We start from the raw sequence: 20664 nt of genomic DNA, 5'->3' as shown, positions 1-20664 counted from the left end.
CTCGAATATGGCTCTTTTTATTTCTGAAGGGGAAAGGGACATTATTTGTTTTATTTATTTTTGCTGTTGTTAAATTTGCATCCTGCCTTTCAACTAAATGGCACACAAGGCTCTCACCCATCAACTGTGGTTTCACTGTCCAGATCATTCTTACAAAATAACTGATATGAACAAATGATACTCTCTCCTTACATTCCTCTAGCCAGTAAGGTGAGCTCAGACTTTTGAGGTGCAAAATTCTCTTATTACTTCTATATATTTGCTCTGCGGAGGTTGCGGTAGTGTTCATAGCTCTTGCTTTCCCCCATTTTACCTCGGCAACAACACTGTGAGGTAGCTGAGACATGGGTAGTGGCAAAAGATAGAGAGTCAGCCATGGAGCACAATGTCTGAGTGAGAATTTGGACTTGGCTCTTTTCAGGCCTAGTTCAACCCTCTAATCCACAGGTGGTTCTGAGGATGTTGCTGGACTACAGATTCCATCATCTCTTGCCATTGACCAATGGCTCACTCCCAGAGGAGGCAGGGATAGTTAGCAACTTGGATGCATTTAAAAATGTGAAGACACTAGCGGGACTGAAATAAATCCTGCAAAATAAAAATTCTAAAAAAATTTAGACCAAAGAGACAGAGTTGACTATAAGGAGACAAAGGTCAGAAGTTGAAGATTTAAGGTGTGATATTAAGATTGAAAACCTGTTGAAGGGATAGAGGGAAGTCACAAGCTTGGCAGAGCAAAGGGTATAACTGTTTGTTCTGATAATGTTGGAAATGTTCTGTTAAAAAAGAAACCAATAAAAATTATATACCGAAAAATAAAAGAGGATTGGACAAATTCATGGAGGATGAGGCTATCAAGGATGACTAGCCTTGATGGCTCTGCTCTCCAGTATGCTTCTGAGGGTGAGAACGGTCATGTTCTTGGGCCCTGCTTGCCCATTTCCCACAGGCATCTGGTTGGCCACTGTGAGAAGAGGATGTTGGACTTAATGGACCACTGGCCTGATCCAACTGGCTCTTCTTATGTTCTAGATGGGGCTGATGGGAGCTGGACAGTTGCTCACCTATTGCTCATCTGTTGTCCCTCAGGTTTCTTTGAACACCTGAGGTACTACAGGTTAGCAACAGGTAGCCCTCAAATGACACACACACACCTGTCATGGTTGTCTGAGTAACTCTCCCTGTGTGAATTAACCCTGTGAGTGGGGGATTCATTGTGAGTACAGTGGTGTCTCAGGTTACATACGCTTCAGGTTACATACGCTTCAGGTTACAGACTCCGCTAACCCAGAAATAGTGCTTCAGGTTAAGAACTTTGCTTCAGGATGAGAACAGAAATTGTGCAAGAAGCCTCAAATAAAATTCAAGACATTAACTGATGCTAAAGAAAGAGGTGGATTTGCCCTGCCAGACTTAAAACTTTATTATGAATCAGCCGCTTTTTGCTGGCTGAGAGAATGGATGCTTCTTGAGAACACTGACGTGCTAGATTTAGAAGGCTTCAACAATGTTTTTGGATGGCATGCATATTTGTGGTATGATAAGGTCAAAGCACATAAAGCGTTTAAAAACCATATTGTCAGAAAAGCACTGTTTAATGTTTGGATAAGATATAAGGACTTGCTTGAAAATAAAACCCCAAGGTGGTTGTCACCAATGGAAGTGAAGGCTCTGAAAAAGCGCAATATGGAGGCCAAATGGCCGAAATATTGGGAAATTTTGGAACAAGAGGGAGACAGATTAAAACTGCAGAGTTTTGAAAAATTAAAAAATAGAGTGCGAGATTGGCTTCATTATTACCAGATAATGGAGGCATATAACTTGGATAAAAAAAATGGCTTCCAGGTGGAAAAATCAAAATTGTAAACAGAACTGCTAGATCCTAAAATTAAGAATTTGTCAAGAATGTATAACTTGCTGTTGAAATGGAATACTCAGGATGAAACAGTGAAATCTGCTATGATAAAATGGGCACAAGATGTTGGACATAATATTATGATGGCTGACTGGGAACAGTTATGGACCACAGGTATGAAGTTCACGGCATGCAATGCCTTAAGAGAGAATATAATGAAAATGATATACAGGTGGTACATGACACCAGTCAAGCTTGCAAAAATCTATCATTTGCCCGATAATAAATGTTGCAAATGTAAAGAGACCGAAGGTACATTCTTTCACCTTTGGTGGACATGCCCAAGGATTAAGACTTTCTGGGAGATGATCTATAATGAAATGAAAAAGGTATTTAAATATACCTTTCTGAAGAAACCAGAGGCCTTTCTCCTGGGCATGGTCGGCCAATTGGTGCCAAAGAAGGACAGAACTTTCTTTATGTATGCCACAACAGCAGTAAGAATACTTATTGCAAAGTACTGGAAGACACAAGATCTACCCACCCTGGAAGAATGGCAGATGAAGGTGATGGACTACATGGAACTGGCGGAAATGACTGGCAGAATCTGAGACCAGGGAGAAGAGTCGGTGGAGGAAGATTGGAAGAAATTTAAAGACTATTTACAGAAACATTGTAAAATTAATGAATGTTAGAAGGATGTTGGAATGATGTTATGTGACTTTAGCAGGAATGATATAAAGGATTTGGGAAAAACTGACTGTTAATTGGTGAAAGGAGGGAAAGTAAAGCTACATTATACTAAGATAAATTACAGGACTAAAATTTGAAAAGATGGAAAGGATTTGCTGAAATAGATAATCGATCTAGAATACAAAAAAGGGAGGTGTGAGGAGGTCAAGGAAATAAGCTAATGAAAGATAAGTAATGGGAAGATTTGTTGTATTTTTCTTTGTTTTTTCTTTATTGTTTAATGGATTTTATTTTTCTGTTTTTTTTCCTTTGTATCTTATCCTTTTTTCTTTACCTATTGTGATGTGTTGTGTTGTTTTTTGTTTAAAATGATGTTTTTTACTTTTTCTTTTTGTACCCCTTAAAACTTTAATAAATATTATTATTTTTTTTTAAAAAAAGAACTTTGTTTCAGGATGAGAACAGAAATTGTGCCCCGGCGGCGCGGCAGCAACAGGAGGCCCCGTTAGCTAAAGTGGTGCTTCAGGTTAAGAACAGTTTCAGGTTAAGTACGGACCTCCGGAACGAATTAAGTACTTAACCTGAGGTACCACTGTATAGATGGGTTCCAATGCAGAAAGGTTTCCATTGATTAGGTATAACTGACTTTCTCAGTTTAATCTCTTGCTGAGATTAAAACTATCCTGAAATTATTATATAGGTACTTTTTATTTATATCCCACACTGTCTCTTCTGGAAAGACCTCCAAAGTTGTTAGCAGGGTCTTCAGAAGAGAGTAAAAGTCAATACACTTGTGTGAACAAAAGTTTAGCAAAATTCCATAATAAAGAATTAGTTTATATATTTCATTAGGTGAACAAAACCTGAATTAAGTAATTCTTTTGCTGCGGGTGAGGGGAAGAGAAACAGTCTCTTTGGTAGTGGACCCAATACTGCTGAACCAAACCAAACATCTTTCAAAAAATATATTAAACAAATGCATGTCATCAGCATTCATTATGTTCTACATTAGTAATGGAAATACATTCCCCATATATGCCATTAGCTAAATACATTTGAACATCACCTTTATCTAATTTTGCAACATGACATAATCCCCTAGACTACTTACATACACATTTACATGGAGGAAGGGATTTTGGAAACGCATTTAAATGCATGAGAGTTACTTAGAGAAATGGCCAAGAACAATTTTAAATAATGCACATCGTAAGGGTGACTCACAACCTTCCCATCTTCTTCTCAAGCTGTGACACATTTATGATACAGGAATGCCTTGCTCAGAGGGCAAATGAAGACCATTAGAAGGCTGGGCTATTAGTGCAAATGTAGCGCTGTCTTGGCCTTGTAGGACTCAGCAAGGTGGCAGAGGAAGACAAAACTGGTTTTAGTTGGCTCTGCCTGTCATTCCCTCAAGCTCCACCTGCTGTTGGCCTCCCTCCCTTCCACCCTACTAGTCCCCTTGGCCTCCACTGCTCAGGAGACTTGCCATCCTAGAAGCAAGGGAGGAGGCAAACTTTGACTCTGCTAGACTCTTCCCTGTGGCTATAAGCACAAGGCAAGCTTGTCTGTGTTTGTTGAACTATGGAAGACCAGGGGCAGAATCCACCATCTGTTGGGAGCCCCAGGAACCAAGCAAAGCCTACGGTTGATGGTAGGCCTTGACTTCCCATGCTAGGTGACTGGGTCTCAGAGTTGTATGTTACTTTTATCCCTCACAATCCCTCAGGGACACATTGGGAAACGTCAAAGTTTATTTGTTGTTGTGACGATGCTGGTCATTTCAACCAAAAAAGGGAATGAAAGTATTCTATGCACACTTTGTAGAATATACATAGATATACTGTTAAAATGCGACATGGGTGGCGCTGTGGGTTAAACCACAGAGCCTAGGGCTTGCTGATCAGCAGGTCGGCGGTTCGAATCCCCGCGACGGGGTGAGCTCCCATTGCTCGGTCCCTGCTCCTGCCAACCTAGCAGTTTGAAAGCATGTCAAAGTTCAAGTAGATAAATAGGTACCGCTCCGGTGGGAAGGTAAACGGCGTTTCCGTGCGCTGCTCTGGTTCGCCAGAAGCAGCTTAGTCATGCTGCCCACATGACCCGGAGGTTGTACACCAGCTCCCTTGGCCAATAAAGTGAGATGAGCGCTGCAACCCCAGAGTCGGTCACGACTGGACCTAATGGTCAGGGGTCCCTTTACCTTTACCTTTACCATTAAAATACAGTGATAACCAATTTATATTTATAATTTATACACCTTAAAATACAGACTTGCACAAATCAGTTTCTACATTACAGGTCATGCTGTCTTTGATGAACATACTGTCTTTGATTAACATTACTCTCAGTTTGGGGGCTGCAAGCGAGAATCTTGCAATGTTGTCTGTCACAAACTTATTGAAGCAAGACAGCAAAGATGTGATCTTCACTCGATCGTCCACATCAGGCATCTTACAGAATAATTCACAAAGGAACTTTCCTGTAGCGACCCTTTAAATACTGTGAGGGCACATTAGGAAATTAAAATGACAAGCAGATGTGATCACAGCATTGCTTCCCACCAGCTCCACTACCACCATCAGGTAATCCTAATGAGGCCCCTACCTAAATAGAGGACACTTTGCTAGGGAAAGCTGAAACCCGCAACTAGTTTTGGGGTAAGCAACAGGAGAGGACAGCAGATGAAATGTGCAATGCTTAATCAAGGCATCTTCTAGCCTTCAAGCACCAGCTCCTTACCTGGCAGTTCTGTAACAAACTGGGCTCAGATTGGCACTCTCACAAACCATAAAATCTTATTTGTTCATACAACTTAATAGTAGAGCAGTAGCTGTTCAGTTTTTTAGGCTGGGGTGTCTCCCCTCCCTACTTAGAGATTTGGAGAATTGAACCTGGGACCTCCTGTATGTAAAGCTGATGTTCTACCACTGAGCTATGTCCCTTCTCTGGTTATTGCATTTGCACCTCCATTCTAGCTGGATTAAAATATTCCACCCCATATTCAGGATGGGAGCTCCTCCTTCGCAGTGTTAGGAGAGAGGGAGAATGGAAACAAGCCAATGGCAGCTTCCCTCCAGGTTCAAAGGAAGAAGAGAAGAAGAAGAAGAGTTTGGATTTGATATCCCACTTTATCTCTACCCGAAGGAGTCTCAAAGCATTCTCCTTTCCCTTCCCCCCCAAAAAACATTCTCCTTTCCCTCCCCCCCCCCCACAACAAACACTCTGTGAGTTGAGTGGGGCTGAGAGACTTCAGGGAAGTGTGACTGGCCCAAGGTCACCCAGCAGCAGCATGTGGAGGAGCGGGGAAGCGAACCCGGTTCACCAGATTGCAAGACTCTTAACCACTACACCACATTGGCTCTCAATTAATGTTTTAGAAGAGTGCAGTATTCCTTGGGACTGTGGCAAGTAATGGAAGTGTTAATATCACACACACACACACACACACACACAACACACACCGTGGGTCTGATTCTGATTTGCCTTTCCTCACCCACCAAGGTTGCTATTAAAAGAAGAAGAAGTTAACAAGCAGGACCAAAGTATGCATTTAGCATACTGTGTAGTTTGGCTCTGAGCAACCAGGAGAATGACTCTCAGATGTGAGAAAGTTGGGCACACTTTCATGCCCCTCTCAGATCAGAAAACGCCAGTGGCAAAAACAGCACCTCCTTTTTTTCCCTATAGGCACCTCTTTTTTTCTATGAACTTGGAGAAAAAGAACTTCAAGTGTCCCAGATTTTGATTTTTTGAAAATGTAATCACCTTTGGTGCTGACATTGCATAATGAACTCAAGTGAAACATTTCTTAAACCTATGAATATTAACTTAAGTCTTTTTTAAGGCAAGGAAGGAGAATGCATCAGAATAGTGTTGATAATATATGATATAGAATATATGGTAATAAATGAAATTCAGTTACAAGCAGCCTTTCTTTCCCTCCTCAGAAATGGAACTTCTTGTGGCCAGTTTGCATTCACATAGTATCATAGTTACTGTATATTTTGCTCTATAAGACTCACTTTTCCCCTCCTAAAAAGTAAGGGGAAATGTGTGTGCGTCTTATGGAGCGAATGCAGGCTGCGCAGCTATCCCAGAAGCCAGAACAGCAAGAGGGATTGCTGCTTTCACTGCGTAGTGATCCCTCTTGCTGTTCTGGCTTCTGAGATTCAGTTTTGTTTTTTTCTTGTTTTCCTCCTCCAAAAACTAGGTGCGTCTTGTGGTCTGGTGCGTCTTATAGAGCGAAAAATATGATAAGTTGCTTGCTTGTAAATCATGTTTGATGGGAGGTTCTTGTTACACAGACAATTCTGTTCAGCCTACATAATCAATGGTCAGGGTTGATGGAGGGCACTAGATTTCCAAACCTGATATATAACTTCATATTGACTTACCCCCTCCCCCATAGGAAAAGTTTCCATTTCTTGCTTCTAAGCCATTGCTTCTTGGAGCCTGCTCTGTCGTTCTATGGTTGAACTTTCATCCATACCTATGTGGTTTCTTTCCCGCAACACTCACTATTGTTGCTCAATGTAGGACGCGGTGATGTTTCAATTAAAGGCTTTGCAGGAAATAGCACAGCGCCCTCCTATTCAGTGTGAGATTCCTCTGTGCTATGTCAGTGCATTTACAGTCCTGGTTTACAATTCTTTTTCTTTAAAAGAAGAAGAAGTAGCAAGAACATATCTTTTTAATTAGATTTCTGAAAACGAATTCCAGGGGAGGCTCATTTAACGTTCTGCACAACCTTGACATGACTTCCAAAAGGCCAATCAATCAAAATGCTTTGCCCCTATGAATATGGATAATGTTTCAAGAGCAATGATACAATATAGAAAAGCTCTGAATGTTAAAGAGAAGAGAGAAGAATAGGGCTGACTATAGAGAGGCCCCTGCGAGGAGCTTGGAGGAGCTGGCTGAATGGAAGGGCTATTGTGAGCATGTTGCAAAGCATCCTTCGAGGAATTGCTGAGCTGGGAAGATATTAGGTATTGGAGAATATTATACCTAATATACCTATGTTTGAACAGTTATGGCCGTATTGCTGGATGATCTTTAAATCTTGATTTTGTGTTGTGTTTTAATTTTGTAGCATAAAATAATTAATTTTGTTTTTCTGTTGTTAGAATGTTGCAGAGATCTTCCCTCCCCCGTCCCTGAAGCTCTCTGAGTAACTTTAAACCAAAAACACTGTCTCAGTTAGAGATGGGGGAGAATTTCGTTGCAATTCATGTTACACGTTCCTCCTACCTAATTTGCACTTTCAAAAAAAATATGCCCAAACTGAAATACAGCCACACTTCAGAATTTGCACTTCTCCAAATTTTGCAGTGCAGTTCCCCAGACAAGTAATATGTACAAATATACATATGGAAGTGGGAAATGTTCGTTAAAATGCATATATTAGAAAATAACAAGCAATAATGTATTACGTGGGGGGGAGACTGCTTTGAAAAATGGGTATAGGAAGCAAAATTGCACACAAATATGCATCTGTTAGGAGATATTTGCATTAAATTGTTGATGAATTTTCATGAGGCCATTAAAATGCAAACTGAGGTCAAAATGTGGCAAGGGCATTTGTGAGGGGTAACAAATATTCCAAGGTAGTCAACGTGGTACCCTCTGGATGTTGTTGAACTGTAGTTCCCATCATCTCTGATCATTGGCCATATTGGCTCAGGCTGATGGGAGTTCAAGTCGAACAACATCTAGAGGGTACCACATTGGCCATCCCTGTCAGGAGAAGCCAGACTGCAGCTCCTGCCTTATCTGACCATTGGCTATGCTGCCTGGGACTGATGGAAACTAGAGTCCAATAATATCTGGAGGGCCATGGGTCCCCAACCCTGCCAGAGAGCAACCAGCCTGAGAAAGGAAAGAATGACAACTTCTAGATTATTCAAGGAAGCTGTTGGTGTCCTCATGTGATAAGGCGATGAACTCACTGATGCTTCTGAGCTGAACACTTTCCATGCCTCTGGCAAATCCTGGTCTCATGCATCACTGACTAAAATAACCTGTTGATTTTATTATTTCTAAATTTTACCCAGGAGAATCTGAAGACGATAATTATTTTGACACTTGATTACTTCTTTTCCTCTTTGGAGAGTGTGTATAACCTTGGGCAAAAAAATGTCTCTGATCTGCAGCTGACGATTTGTCTCTGGTGTTCTTTTATATTGAAGAGTCCCTTTTGGAGCAGCCCACTTTAGATACACAGTGGACCCTCTGGATACGAACTTAATTCATTCAGGAGGTCCGTCCGCAACCTAAAAAGTTCGTATTCGGAGGCACCGCTTCTGCGCACGTGCGCAGAGTGCTTCTGCGCATGCGCGCGTGGTGAAACCCAGAAGTATACACTTCTGGGTTTGCCACGCTCGCAGCCCAAAGTAGAGGTACAACTGTAAAGGTAACTTGCCTTCTTATGTCTCCAGCTTGTCATAGTTCACCTACTCTGCCAATAGGAAGTGTCCTACTTGGTGTACTTCTGGATCCTTCTAGATCTTGGCTTTGTGAAGTGAACACATATATGGCTTTGCCAGTTGGCCCTTGGGAGTCTTCCAAGCCACACCCCTTCTCCCTAAGCCACACCCCTCAATGACTCTGCTTTGACCCCGCCTTGAGTGTTTTTGCCTTGAACTTTTATAAGGTCTCCTGCCTGGATGGATGGAGGACAGTGAGGGCTGTGTTTAGAAACTACCCTACCATACAAAAGTAACGCTTACATCCACTGCCCACTTTTGACTCTGACCCACACGCCACTGACATGTGTGACCCTGAGAAGGACGCTGAGGCGGGAATGCAGCCCACAGTCTGGTTAAGTTGTCCCCACCCCCTGAAAAAGAAATCAAGCAAATTAAACCCAAATTAATGAAAACAAAGCTATGGGTTGTAGCCAAAACCATGGGTAGCATCTACAATCTTATACTCAGAGAATAGACCTACTGAAATGAATAGAAATGACTGGCTCAGGTCCATTCACTTAAATATGTCTACTTTGAGTTGAGCTTAGTTGGATACAACTCTGTTTCCCCTCACCGTAATCATTTTCAGATCCATCTGGTCATAAACGCAAAGCAGTGTACAATATGTTCCATGCTCTTTAAATTTGTTCTTCTTTGCAGACATAGAGCGGATGCATTTACTATACATAAGTAACCATTGCATGCCTTTGAAAGCCAATTTGCACTCAGTGTGTCATTGTGCAGGACACTACAAATGACATGCATAATTAATAATGCACAAGAATAGTTGTAATGTTTTATTGCTTCCGTTGGGCACTGGTAATATGTGAGAGGCTGCCTCTGAAAAGAAATATTGCTCATTACATCAGATCTTTTCAGCATTAGCACTGAACACGCCAGCATAAAAACGGGGGAATTCATCATATAGATTCTGGTGGTCTCAAGCAGCTCTTCTGTGGAAGCTAAACAGCCCTTGTAAGAAAGCCCACCTATAAACTTGATAAGATTTTCTACCTTCCGAAAAAGAAAAGTATCACCTACTCTATGCATATTTACTCAGAGGTCTGTACATCCCATTGTGTGCAAAAATAGGTTAGGGTTACTTTTAACAGTGTGCTAAGCCTAGGGCAAGAGTTGGCAAGATGGTACCCACAGGCCCAAATGCACTCACACAGAGCTCCCCTGGTGTCCACAGGGTCCGTCCCCCCCATGAAATTAGGCTCACAATAAGCCTTCTCTTGTAGCCAGTAAGTTGTGGTATGCGTGTGGTATCCATGGCAGTTCCTCTGGTTGGCAAATGTGCCAATGCATCCAAAAAGGTTGGCAGACCGACACTTCCAGAGTAGTTTAACTATCAATCCCTCTTCACAGGGAACTCTACAAATTGTAGCTCTGGGTGGAAACAGGGGTCTCCTAACAACTCTCAGCACCCTTACAATTCGCAGAGTTCTTTGGGGGAAGCTATGACTGTTTAAAGTGGTATCATAGTGCTTTAAATGTATGGTGTGAAGTGATCTTAGTGAGTCATAGGTAAAAAGGTAAAGGACCCCTGGACAGTTAAGTCCAGTCAAAGGCGACTATGGGGTTGTGGCGCTCATCTCGCTGTTTGTCCACAGACAGCTTTCCGGGTCATGTGACCAGCATTACTAAACCTCTTCTGGCACAACAGGACACTGTGACAGAAGCCAGAGCGCACGGAAACATCGTTTACCTTCCTGCCACAGCGGTACCTATTTATCTGCTTGCACTGGTGTGCTTTCAAACTGCTAGGTTGGCAGAAGCTGGGACAGAGCAATAGGAGCTCAGCCTGTCGCGGGGATTCGAACCACCGACCTTCTGATCAGCAAGCCCAAGAGGCTCAGTGGTTTAGACCAGCAAGGGAATACTCGCCATCCATTATAAGCTGAGTGAGTCCCAGCAGCTCCACCCTACTCCCTTGCTTCAAAGGTCCTCGGTGAGAGCTGTTGTCTAGTAGGAAGTGGTCAAAGTTAGAAAATTAGACAAAGGATTCACACTGAGTTCAATGGGGCATGGTCTCAGATAAGCATGGACAGTTTTGCATCTCTAGGAAAAAAGGCTATAGTACCTCAGCTTTACAGGGGGAATCTTGTGATGGGAAAATTAGCCCCTGTGCTGTAATCTAAAACAAAACATTAACTGTGCACTGTCCCCAGCCCCTTGTCCTAGGAGAAAACGTGCTGCAGACCCGTGTCCTGGTCAGTGAATTGCAGAGGACTCTGATACCAAATTAGTTAAATCCCCAATGTATGTGCAGCCCCTGTAATCCAGGTTCAAGAGACAAAACAACCCGTATGTCAGATCATCCCACTATAGTGACTGAAGGGTTGGTTCATCCTTAAGGCAGATATCAAGAAAAAATGATATCCTAGGACCAGCTGCAAAAGGTTGGCTGTGGAAGGCCAAAGTCATAGAGACTTGGGCCAGAGTGGGGGAGCTTCTAAGAGTCTGTTAAATATGGCTTATGGAATTGAATGTGTTAAACAAAACAATAAATCTCCAAGTGATATACATTAGAGGTTTTCTGCAGTGCAACCTTGCCATAGATCCAGCTAATGCATAACTAAATTTAGACTCAGCAGTAGTTATGATTCTACTTATGAAGCTACAGTACTTAGCTAATGATTTTTCTAAGACTGGAGAGCCATGAAGCAAGTGCATAATAAGCCGCATAAGAGCTCTTTGTCTCGAGTCACCTCTGACATGCTTCTGACAGTGAATAAACCCTGATAGATGTACAGACATTATATCAGACAGCACAACATACATCTGGTCCTTACAACCGTTGCTGAATTTATCCCTCTGGGAACCGGCAACATTTTTTGGCGTATGCCATGCTTTCGTCTCAGGGTTGCTCACCGGACTGTTTTGTCTTCTGGAAGGACGAGGTGCATCCCAAACACTACTTCAGAGAGCCATATTGTTTGCTGGAAGATCTGAAGTGCTTTGCAAAATGTCCACAGGCCCCAGAGGCTTGCAAACCATTCCACACAATGCCACATTGTAGAGAAGTTGCGTGTTGGAATCTGGAGGACAAGGTTGAGTTGGATGGAAGGAAATGTGAGTCAATGAGACATACACGTTAGGAAGATACTTCCAACAAAATGTTTTTGTTGTTTGTGGGAAGAGGAAGAGGAAGAGGAGGAGGAGGAGGAGGAGGAGGAAGAAGAAGAAGAAGAAGAACTTGATATTTGCTTGTTACTCAAAGGTCTCCAAGCAACTTCCAACAAAAATATAGATATACAGTGGTACCTCGGGTTAAGTACTTAATTCGTTCTGGAGGTCCATTCTTAACCTGAAACTGTTCTTAACCTGAAGCACCACTTTAGCTAATGGGGCCTCCTGCTGCTGCCACGCCGCCGGAGCACGATTTCTGTTCTCATCCTGAAGCAAAGTTCTTAACCTGAGGTACTATTTCTGGGTTAGCAGAGTCTGTAATCTGAAGCATATGTAACCTGAAGCATATGTAACCCGAGGTACCACTGTATTATACCACCAAAACAACCCCTATCCATAACAGCCACAGGAAGTTTTGGCAGCACAGTAGTCACGCCAACTTATTTTATCAAAAGCCTGTGAGGAAAGGTAAGTATTTACCTGGCACCAAGATGATGTCAATGAAGGCACCAGGTGGACCTCACTGGAGAGAAGATTCCACAGGTGGGAGCCACAACTGAAAAGACCTTCTCCCTTGTCACCACCCTCGGAGTGTCCCTCAGAAGAGGTACAAGGAGAAGGGACTCAGAAGATGAGCCAAGGGTCTGCAGATGTTTATATTGGAAGAGGCACCCTGAGACATAAAGAGCTTCGTAGCTTAGCATACATGGTACTCGGTTATCCAGAAATCAGGATATCCTAGTTCACAACCAAAAGTAAACCAAGTTTACCTGTTTAATGAAATGCAAATGCAAGGCAAAACTAGCTTTAAATAAGTAGTAGCTCCAAAAGTAGTGTATGAGGGGAGGACAAGAGGGGAGGGGCAGGAATTGAGCTTAACTCTTGTTTCTGACAGTAAACCATGGCTCACCGAGCTGAATTTGTTATATCTGAACCTGTGTGCCTTCTAAGTGAAAAGTAAAAAATGTGTTTAAAAGTAACCTAATGGGGGGAGGGTGTTATTGTTTTTATGTTATGTATTTTTTTGTTTTTACATTGCAAGCTGCCCTGTGATCCTCAGATGAAGGGCAATATAGAAATATAATAATTGATGATGATGATGATGATAACTCAGACACCAAAAATACTCTTAACTGGGCACACTTTTTTAATGCAAATAGCAGCTGCAAGGTAACCCAGGCAGCATTTGGCCTATGGACGGCAAGAGGAGGATTTAAACCCCATCCCTGCCATGGTCCCTACAAAAATCCCACCCCCTCTGCTTCTATTTGCATTGAGTGGAAAGTCTCTGGGCTTATCCACATTCCTCTTGTCCTGCTGCTTTCCCCCGGGGGCGGTGGGGAGACCACCCTTTAGCACTCCATCAGAGCAAACAGCAAATTGATTTTTCTCTGGATTGACATTTGCTCTGATTTAGAGCTAAAAAGTGAGTTTTCCCTGGGAAAGGAGTGGAGTAAGGGGGAAAGTGCTTGGATCTGTGCTTTCTAAGCACGGGACAAGCAGAAATGTGGATGAGCCCTCCATTGGCACCAAAATGGACATTTCCTTCCTGATCTAAAAAAACCAACCGTGATAAGAGAGGCTGTTCATCCCCCTTAACCCTCTCTTGTTCCAGCCCCCAGTCTTACAACAACACAGAACAATGGTCCATCATAAAGATCTGCTTCACAGAGTTGCAAAATGCCTTGGAAGGTAGAGGATAAAATGTTATGTAAGGGCAAAGTGTTTCTTTTCATTTCAGTGTTAGGCTCATTATCTTGTAGTTGCCCACTTGGCTCCTAAAGGGGGTCCTGGACAGCAAAGTGATGAAAAGGTGGGAGAAAGACTTCTTAAATAAATAAATGAGAGGCTTAAATGTTCAGCAAGGTAATCTCAAATAAGGAAATAAAAACACAACTCATCACCCAGAACCCTCTGAAAACACACAGCTTCTTGTCTAGTACAGTGGTACCTCAGGTTAAGTACTTAATTCGTTCTGGAGGTCCGTTCTTAACCTGAAACTGTTCTTAACCTGAAGCACCACTTTAGCTAATGGGGCCTCTCACTGCCGCTGTGCCACTGCCACACGATTTCTGTTCTCACCCTGAAGCAAAGTTCTTAACCCGAGGTACTATTTCTGGGTTAGTCTGTAGTCTTCAGTCTGTAACCTGAGGTACCACTGTAATTCCTCTTAAGTTTCATAAAAAAACAAACCATTCTGTCAACTGCAATATATATATTTTACGGAGGGCTGTGCATCCTTGGCTTGTCACAAATGGCAATCTGCATTTTCTCCTCCCACCCATTGTTTTACATGTACATAGCTTAAGAGATAAAACTGAAGCGTCTCTAAGTAGCTTGTTCCCCCACCCCCAAGATCAAATGATATAATATCATCACTTTTTAAATAGTAAAACTTTATGGTAGATTAAACTCTCTGTTGTTAAGTTTGTCCTTGTTGTCTGGTTATGTGCAGATGGCTGCAAGAAACTACACCAACCCTTTTTGGGGCCTGTGGGTAGATCTGGGTTTTTGAATAAGTCTCTTGGGTACCTACCTCCATCTTCCCTTGGATGAACCCTCCACCCTCATGAAATAGAGAGAAAGTGCGTGCACAATTCACTTTTCCAAGGGATCTGTATAAAAGAATTAATCTGAGAACATAGATGTGAAAGAGGAAGTGGGAAAGGGTATGACTCTTTCTCACTTCCTCCTTTAGTTCTAAGCACTTTTCATGAGAAAAATGGTGACCATTGTCACTACCTCATGACCAAGGGGCAACGTGTGGGGCAGTGGTGGTAAAAGAAGACCTCAAGGGTGCCATTGTGGCTACAGGCACCAAACTGGTGACATCTGGAATATTGAATTCAGGTTTGGGAGACTTTTCGTCTTTCCTTCATTTGCATGGGGGTTATAAAGACGTGCTTGGAAGTGTTTGGACAATGCCTGGTGAGATTCGTAGGTAAGAGAGAGGAGTGTAGTCTTTTGGTGGTTACTGTAGTTCATTTGTTTGGCCACAGTTCAGTGGAAAGGATGACAAATACAGACACTTGAACCCAGCCATCTGCTGAGTCCAGTGCTGATGCTTTTCAAAGCTCAACACTCAAAGTATGACACTCTTCAAAATCTCAGTAGCAATTAGATCCTGGAATCTTGCCAGCTTTTGAATTGGTGTGAAATTTAATTGCAGCCTAATATGATGTACAGCTTAACCCCATCATTCCACATTGCATAGTGTGTTGACTGCATTGGTTCCCCATCCTCATGCTGCAGGTGGGTGTGATTGCAAAACCATGCTGCTGGTTTGACTCAGTATTGGCAGGAGTCTGCCCTCATGCCGGAATACGGAAATAAAAACACATAACTGCTGCAACCATTCTTTATTGCTGACGTGCTGTGTCCTTTCCTACCCACCAAGCTTAATGGTGCAAAATGCTTTAATGAAGTTGTTGTGTTCAACAAGAAAGTAGGAAACAATGAAGCAGAATGGGGTGATTAAGGTTTTTTCGCATGAGGGTCACATTCAAGCTTGGTCAACTCTCCAGGGGCAGCAGTGGAATGGTCCAAAGTGGTGGAGGAGGAGTTTGGATTTGATATCCCGCTTTATCACTACCCTAAGGAGTCTCAAAGTGGCTAACATTCTCCTTTCCCTTTCTCCCCCACAACAAACACTCTGTGAGGTGAGTGGGGCTGAGAGACTTCAGAGAAGTGTGACTAGCCCAAGGTCACCCAACAGCTGCACGTGGAGGAGCAGGGAATCGAACCCGGTTCACCAGATTACGAGTCTACCACTCTTAACCACTACACCACACAAGTGGTCACATTCTCTCTCTCTCTCTCAAACACACACACACAGTCTCCCATTTCAAATATGGTGGAGTCTTGGGGAGCAGGAAAAAATGCTTGTGAGTTGGATTGTGCCACCATACTGATGTGAAATAAACTCCAAGTCACTATTTTCTTCCTTGATGGGTCACTAACTGCACAAGCATCAGAAGCTGCCTTGCGTCCTGTCAAGTAAAAGGGTGGGGTATAAATAAATACATAAATAGTATTAATATATTACCATAAGGTGCTACACTCAATATGCCAGCAAGTTTGGTAAACTCAGCAGTGGCCAGAGGATTGGAGAAGATCAGTCTATATCCCAAGGCCAAAGAAGGACATTGAAGCTGAGGCTCCAATACTTTGGCCACCTCATGAGAAGATAAGACTCCCTGGAGAAGACCCTGATGTTGGGAAAGATTGAGGGTACAAGGAGAAGGGGACAACAGAGGACGAGATGGTTAGACAGTGTTCTCAAAGCTACTATAATGAGTTTGACCGAACAGCGGGAGGCAGTGGAAGACAGGAGTGCCTGGCATGCTCTGGTGCATGGGGTCACGAAGAGTCGGACACGACTAAATGACTAAACAACAACAGTGGTTGTGTAAACCCTACTGACTAAGGATCCAATACCAGCTGGCTCCCACTGACAGTATAACATGTCTCATCTTGTGGTGTAAAGCTCTCACTCTTTGTGTACATTTGGGAAGAAAGATACCTTCAGGAGTACCACCAGAAGCTTTGGCCTCCTTCCTCATAGGAACACCAGAACTAGGAGGGAAGGAATTTGAATGAATAAACTAAAAACTGTGTACCAGCTGGTGAGAGCAGTCAACTCCATTCTGTACCACCCTGCTATCCTCTGTAATCAAGGACATAACTTTCGGTTAGTGCCAGATGATTATTTGTAGTCAAGGCCAACTCCACCCAGTACACTGAGGCCCAGGGAAGGGCAGGTGCTGGGATCAGAAATGGTTGTATAATGTATCCCTGCAGTTGCTAGGCAACTTTGCTGTGTTTCCTTTTTCTCTTCTGCCTGTATTTTGCAAAAGAATAAAGTGGGGTTGTTGTGAATATGCATTGGGAGTTCAAGGGGAGAGTACCAGACCTCAGTGAGCAGAAAGCACAAGCCTGACCTTGTCTATCTTGAGGTTACCAAGTGGAAGTAGTTTTCCCTTGAGTGGATAATGTAAAGCAAGCATTTATTTGCCTCTTGGGAAAATCTTCTGAAACTCACCTCTCCTGAACCAAGAGATGCACACAGAGATTAACAATGATGTGATCAGGACTATGGACAGCTCCACTTGAAATCTAATGTAAAATCCGCATGACAATAAGTGATTCATGAATTAGTGTTCCCTCTCTTCTAAAGCATATCCCCATCCTAGTGTTTATTTCTGTTTAGGAAGAGTACTGGGCCATTTGTCTCATTGTTATGATCTTCAGCATCATCTTGGTTTGTGTTGTTGTTGTTGTGTGGACTCCAATATAATGCTAAGGCAAATGTTCCATCAGTACAATGATTTTTGCTTGTGCAATGGAATATTTCCCATGTCTCCTCCACTCTGGACTCCTTCAAATTTATCCTATGGCTTTGCCACTATATACCAAAAAACCCTCACCTTCTAAGCAACTTCACAAGATAAAATACAGAACAAGTAACCTCAGTTAAAACTATACAGAGAGAGAAAGAGAGAGAAACAGCCTACAAAACAAAACATTTATTAAAGTGTTCATCTAACAATACAAGAAAAAGGACAAGTCCCACCCCAATAAAAGATGAATGCCACAGAAGATACTGTAATCATACATCTTTCTTCAAAAATGTAAACACCAAAAGCCTGGGTAAATAAAAATGTGTCCCTCTAAACTAAAGGATGGAGGACAAGACTATCAATTGCTACTAGTCATAGAATCATGGAATTGTAGATTTGGAAGGCACCACAAGGGTCATCTAGTCCAACCCTCTGCAATGCAGAAATTTCAGCTAAACCATCCATGACAGATGGCCATTCAACCTCTGCTTAAAAACCTCCAAGGAAGGAGAGTTATGATGGTTATACACATCCAATATCAGAGGCAGGATACCAGCTGCTGGGAAACAATAGCAAGGGAGTCCTGTTGCCTCCATGCCCTGCTAATGGGCATATGGTTGGCTACTGAAGGAAACTGGAAGATGAACTAACAGCTGTTGGTCTGAACTAGCACGATTCTCCTTCTGAGTGTGTCCTAATTGTTGAACTTGTGTTCCTGCTTGATGACCAATGGGGAAAAGAAGCCTTTTGCAATGAAGTTATTGGCAGTTCTGGTACAATATACCACACACTTTCTCCCTCCAGAATATTGACGGGTTTCTTAATGCGTGGCAGATAAAGGAAGGCTGTGCATTAGCTAAGGTGTCCAGGGAAGTGTGGTGTTATTTTCCTCTCTCTTCCTGTTTGATTTGCAAATCAATAGAGCTGTCACTGTAATACACTTTGAACATTCAGCAATCCAACTGTCTTTAGTAAAAAAAGTTGTCGAAATATTTGTCTAATGCTGTGTGCACTGACAATTTCCAAGTACAAGCAGTTTGTCATATTTTTCCCATTGTGTACCTGCTAGCTATTATATACCCAGCAACCACTTAGGGGGAGGGGTCCAAAGCTCAGTTGGCAAAGTATATGCTTTACATAGTAGGCTCATTCACCAGCTAATGGGATCAGGTTGCAGTCCGTGGGAAAGCCCTTGCCTTACACTCATCTTCCTCAAACTAGTGCCCTGTAGATGTGTTCAGGCTGATGGGAGTTGTAATCCAAATCATCTGCTTATTAACATTTATATTTTGCCTTGCTTTCATCATGGAATGGAAGAGGGATACATGCTCTTTCCAGGCAGTCTCCCATCCAAGGCACAGACCAGACATAGACCTGCTTAACTTCAGAGGTGATGGCTTCAGGTTCCTTCAGATCATTCCCCTCGGACTTGAAGTAAACAGGTGCAGTAAGTGTGTCTGCAAGGACCTCCCTCGTTCAGCAATTCTTGCAGAAAAGTAGCAATCAAAGAAAAGAAATTTCCCATGTACCTCACACCCAAGATCCCACATAGTTCACTGCCGAAGGTCACCTACATGGACTTCATAGCCTGGACTGATCCTATGTCCAGGGCTGGCTGAAGAAATTTTGTTGCCTTGGGCATATAGAAGCTTATTAGAATGTAAGTTTAATATTACAACACTGGCACTGGGACAGCATCCTCCACGATACCTGAGGGACCTGTGTGGACACAGTTCAGGCTGCATCAGACAAATAGCTCTGTCTTCCAGGATCTCATCACAACTCACTCAGAACGCTGGTCATTCAGAAAATATTGTAACACAGCAGCAGTTGTAGTGATGAGCAGATCCATGAAAGAATTGTGGGACGTGTCCCAGGTTGCAAGCTAATTGTGTCAAGGGACAACAGTAAATAATATTTTTATGTGCTTCTTGATCATATGGCTTGCCTGTACCAAAAATCATTACAGATAATGAATGCTCTGCCTGCCTTCTTTGATGTGCAGCAACCATTTCACACATGCAAGCCATCACTCAAAAGTGCATGTGCGAACTCAGCAAAATGAAAAGAAGAGTAAAATAAAAATAAAAATGGGTGGGGAAGTTTTCCAGCTCTTTAATGAATGTTGCTTCCCTTTTCATGTTGCCTGATTAATCTTTTAGGCGGTTATATTTGTGGTTGCAGAAGCCTCCATGTTGCTATGCAGTGTTTTTTTTTTCTTCTCACCACCTCCACACCTGACATCTTTGGCAGAACACATTTACGCAGTTATAAAAGAGCACAAAGCCGTCTGTGAACACTTTACTACTGACAGTCTGAAAACAAAGTGAGAATCAGAAAGGCCTTTACTTGGAGCACTGCAGCTCTGAGTGAAAATGTAGGATCAGAGTCACCAGCCTATGAAGATAATGCTTTTGTGGGTGTGGTCTACTTAACACAGGGATGGGGATGGTCAGGATGACACAAAAACAAATTAGGCATGGCATGGAGAAAGCAGATAGAGCAATGTTTTTCTCCCTCTCTAATACCGCTAGAACTCATGGTCATCATGTTGGAAGGTTCAAAATGGATGGGGAAAAAATACTTCTTCGCACAGTTAAACTATGAAACACCCCCACAGTGATGGGCACCAACTTAGATGTCTTCACAGGAGGATTAGACAACTTTATGAAGGTCATGGCTATCAATGGCTACTAGCCACAATGGCTATGTTCTACCTCCACTGCCACAGGCACTATGTTTCTGAATTCCAGTTCCTGGGAATTGTGGTGGGCAAAGTTATGCTTGTGTCCAGCTTGCAGGCTTCCCACAGACATCCAGTTGGCCCTTGTGAGAGCAGGATGGTGAACTAGATGGACCATTGACTTGATCCACCCAGAAGGCTCATTTTCTGTTCTTATGGCCATCAACTTGTTGCTGAGACTCCCAACTTCCATCAGCCCCAGCTAGCATTGTGAATGGCGGTTGAAGTCCAGCTGTATCTGAAGAGCCACAGATTCTCCGTTACTGATCTTGCATCTCATTGCACTAGCTCTTTCTTCTCTCATATCCATCACAAGTCCCCTTCGTTGGAAAGAATGAACATCCCACTTATTTTATAAAAAAAGAAAGTCCCCACATTATTATTTATTTTAAAAAAATAATGTAAATCACTGCTGCTGTTGTTGCATGAAAA

The sequence above is a fragment of the Podarcis filfolensis genome (genome assembly GCF_964270895.1).
Source record: "Podarcis filfolensis genome assembly, chromosome: 7".
Classification (NCBI taxonomy): domain Eukaryota; kingdom Metazoa; phylum Chordata; class Lepidosauria; order Squamata; family Lacertidae; genus Podarcis; species Podarcis filfolensis.
The sequence above is the reverse complement of the archived record's forward strand: the minus strand, read 5'-3'. Positions refer to the sequence as shown.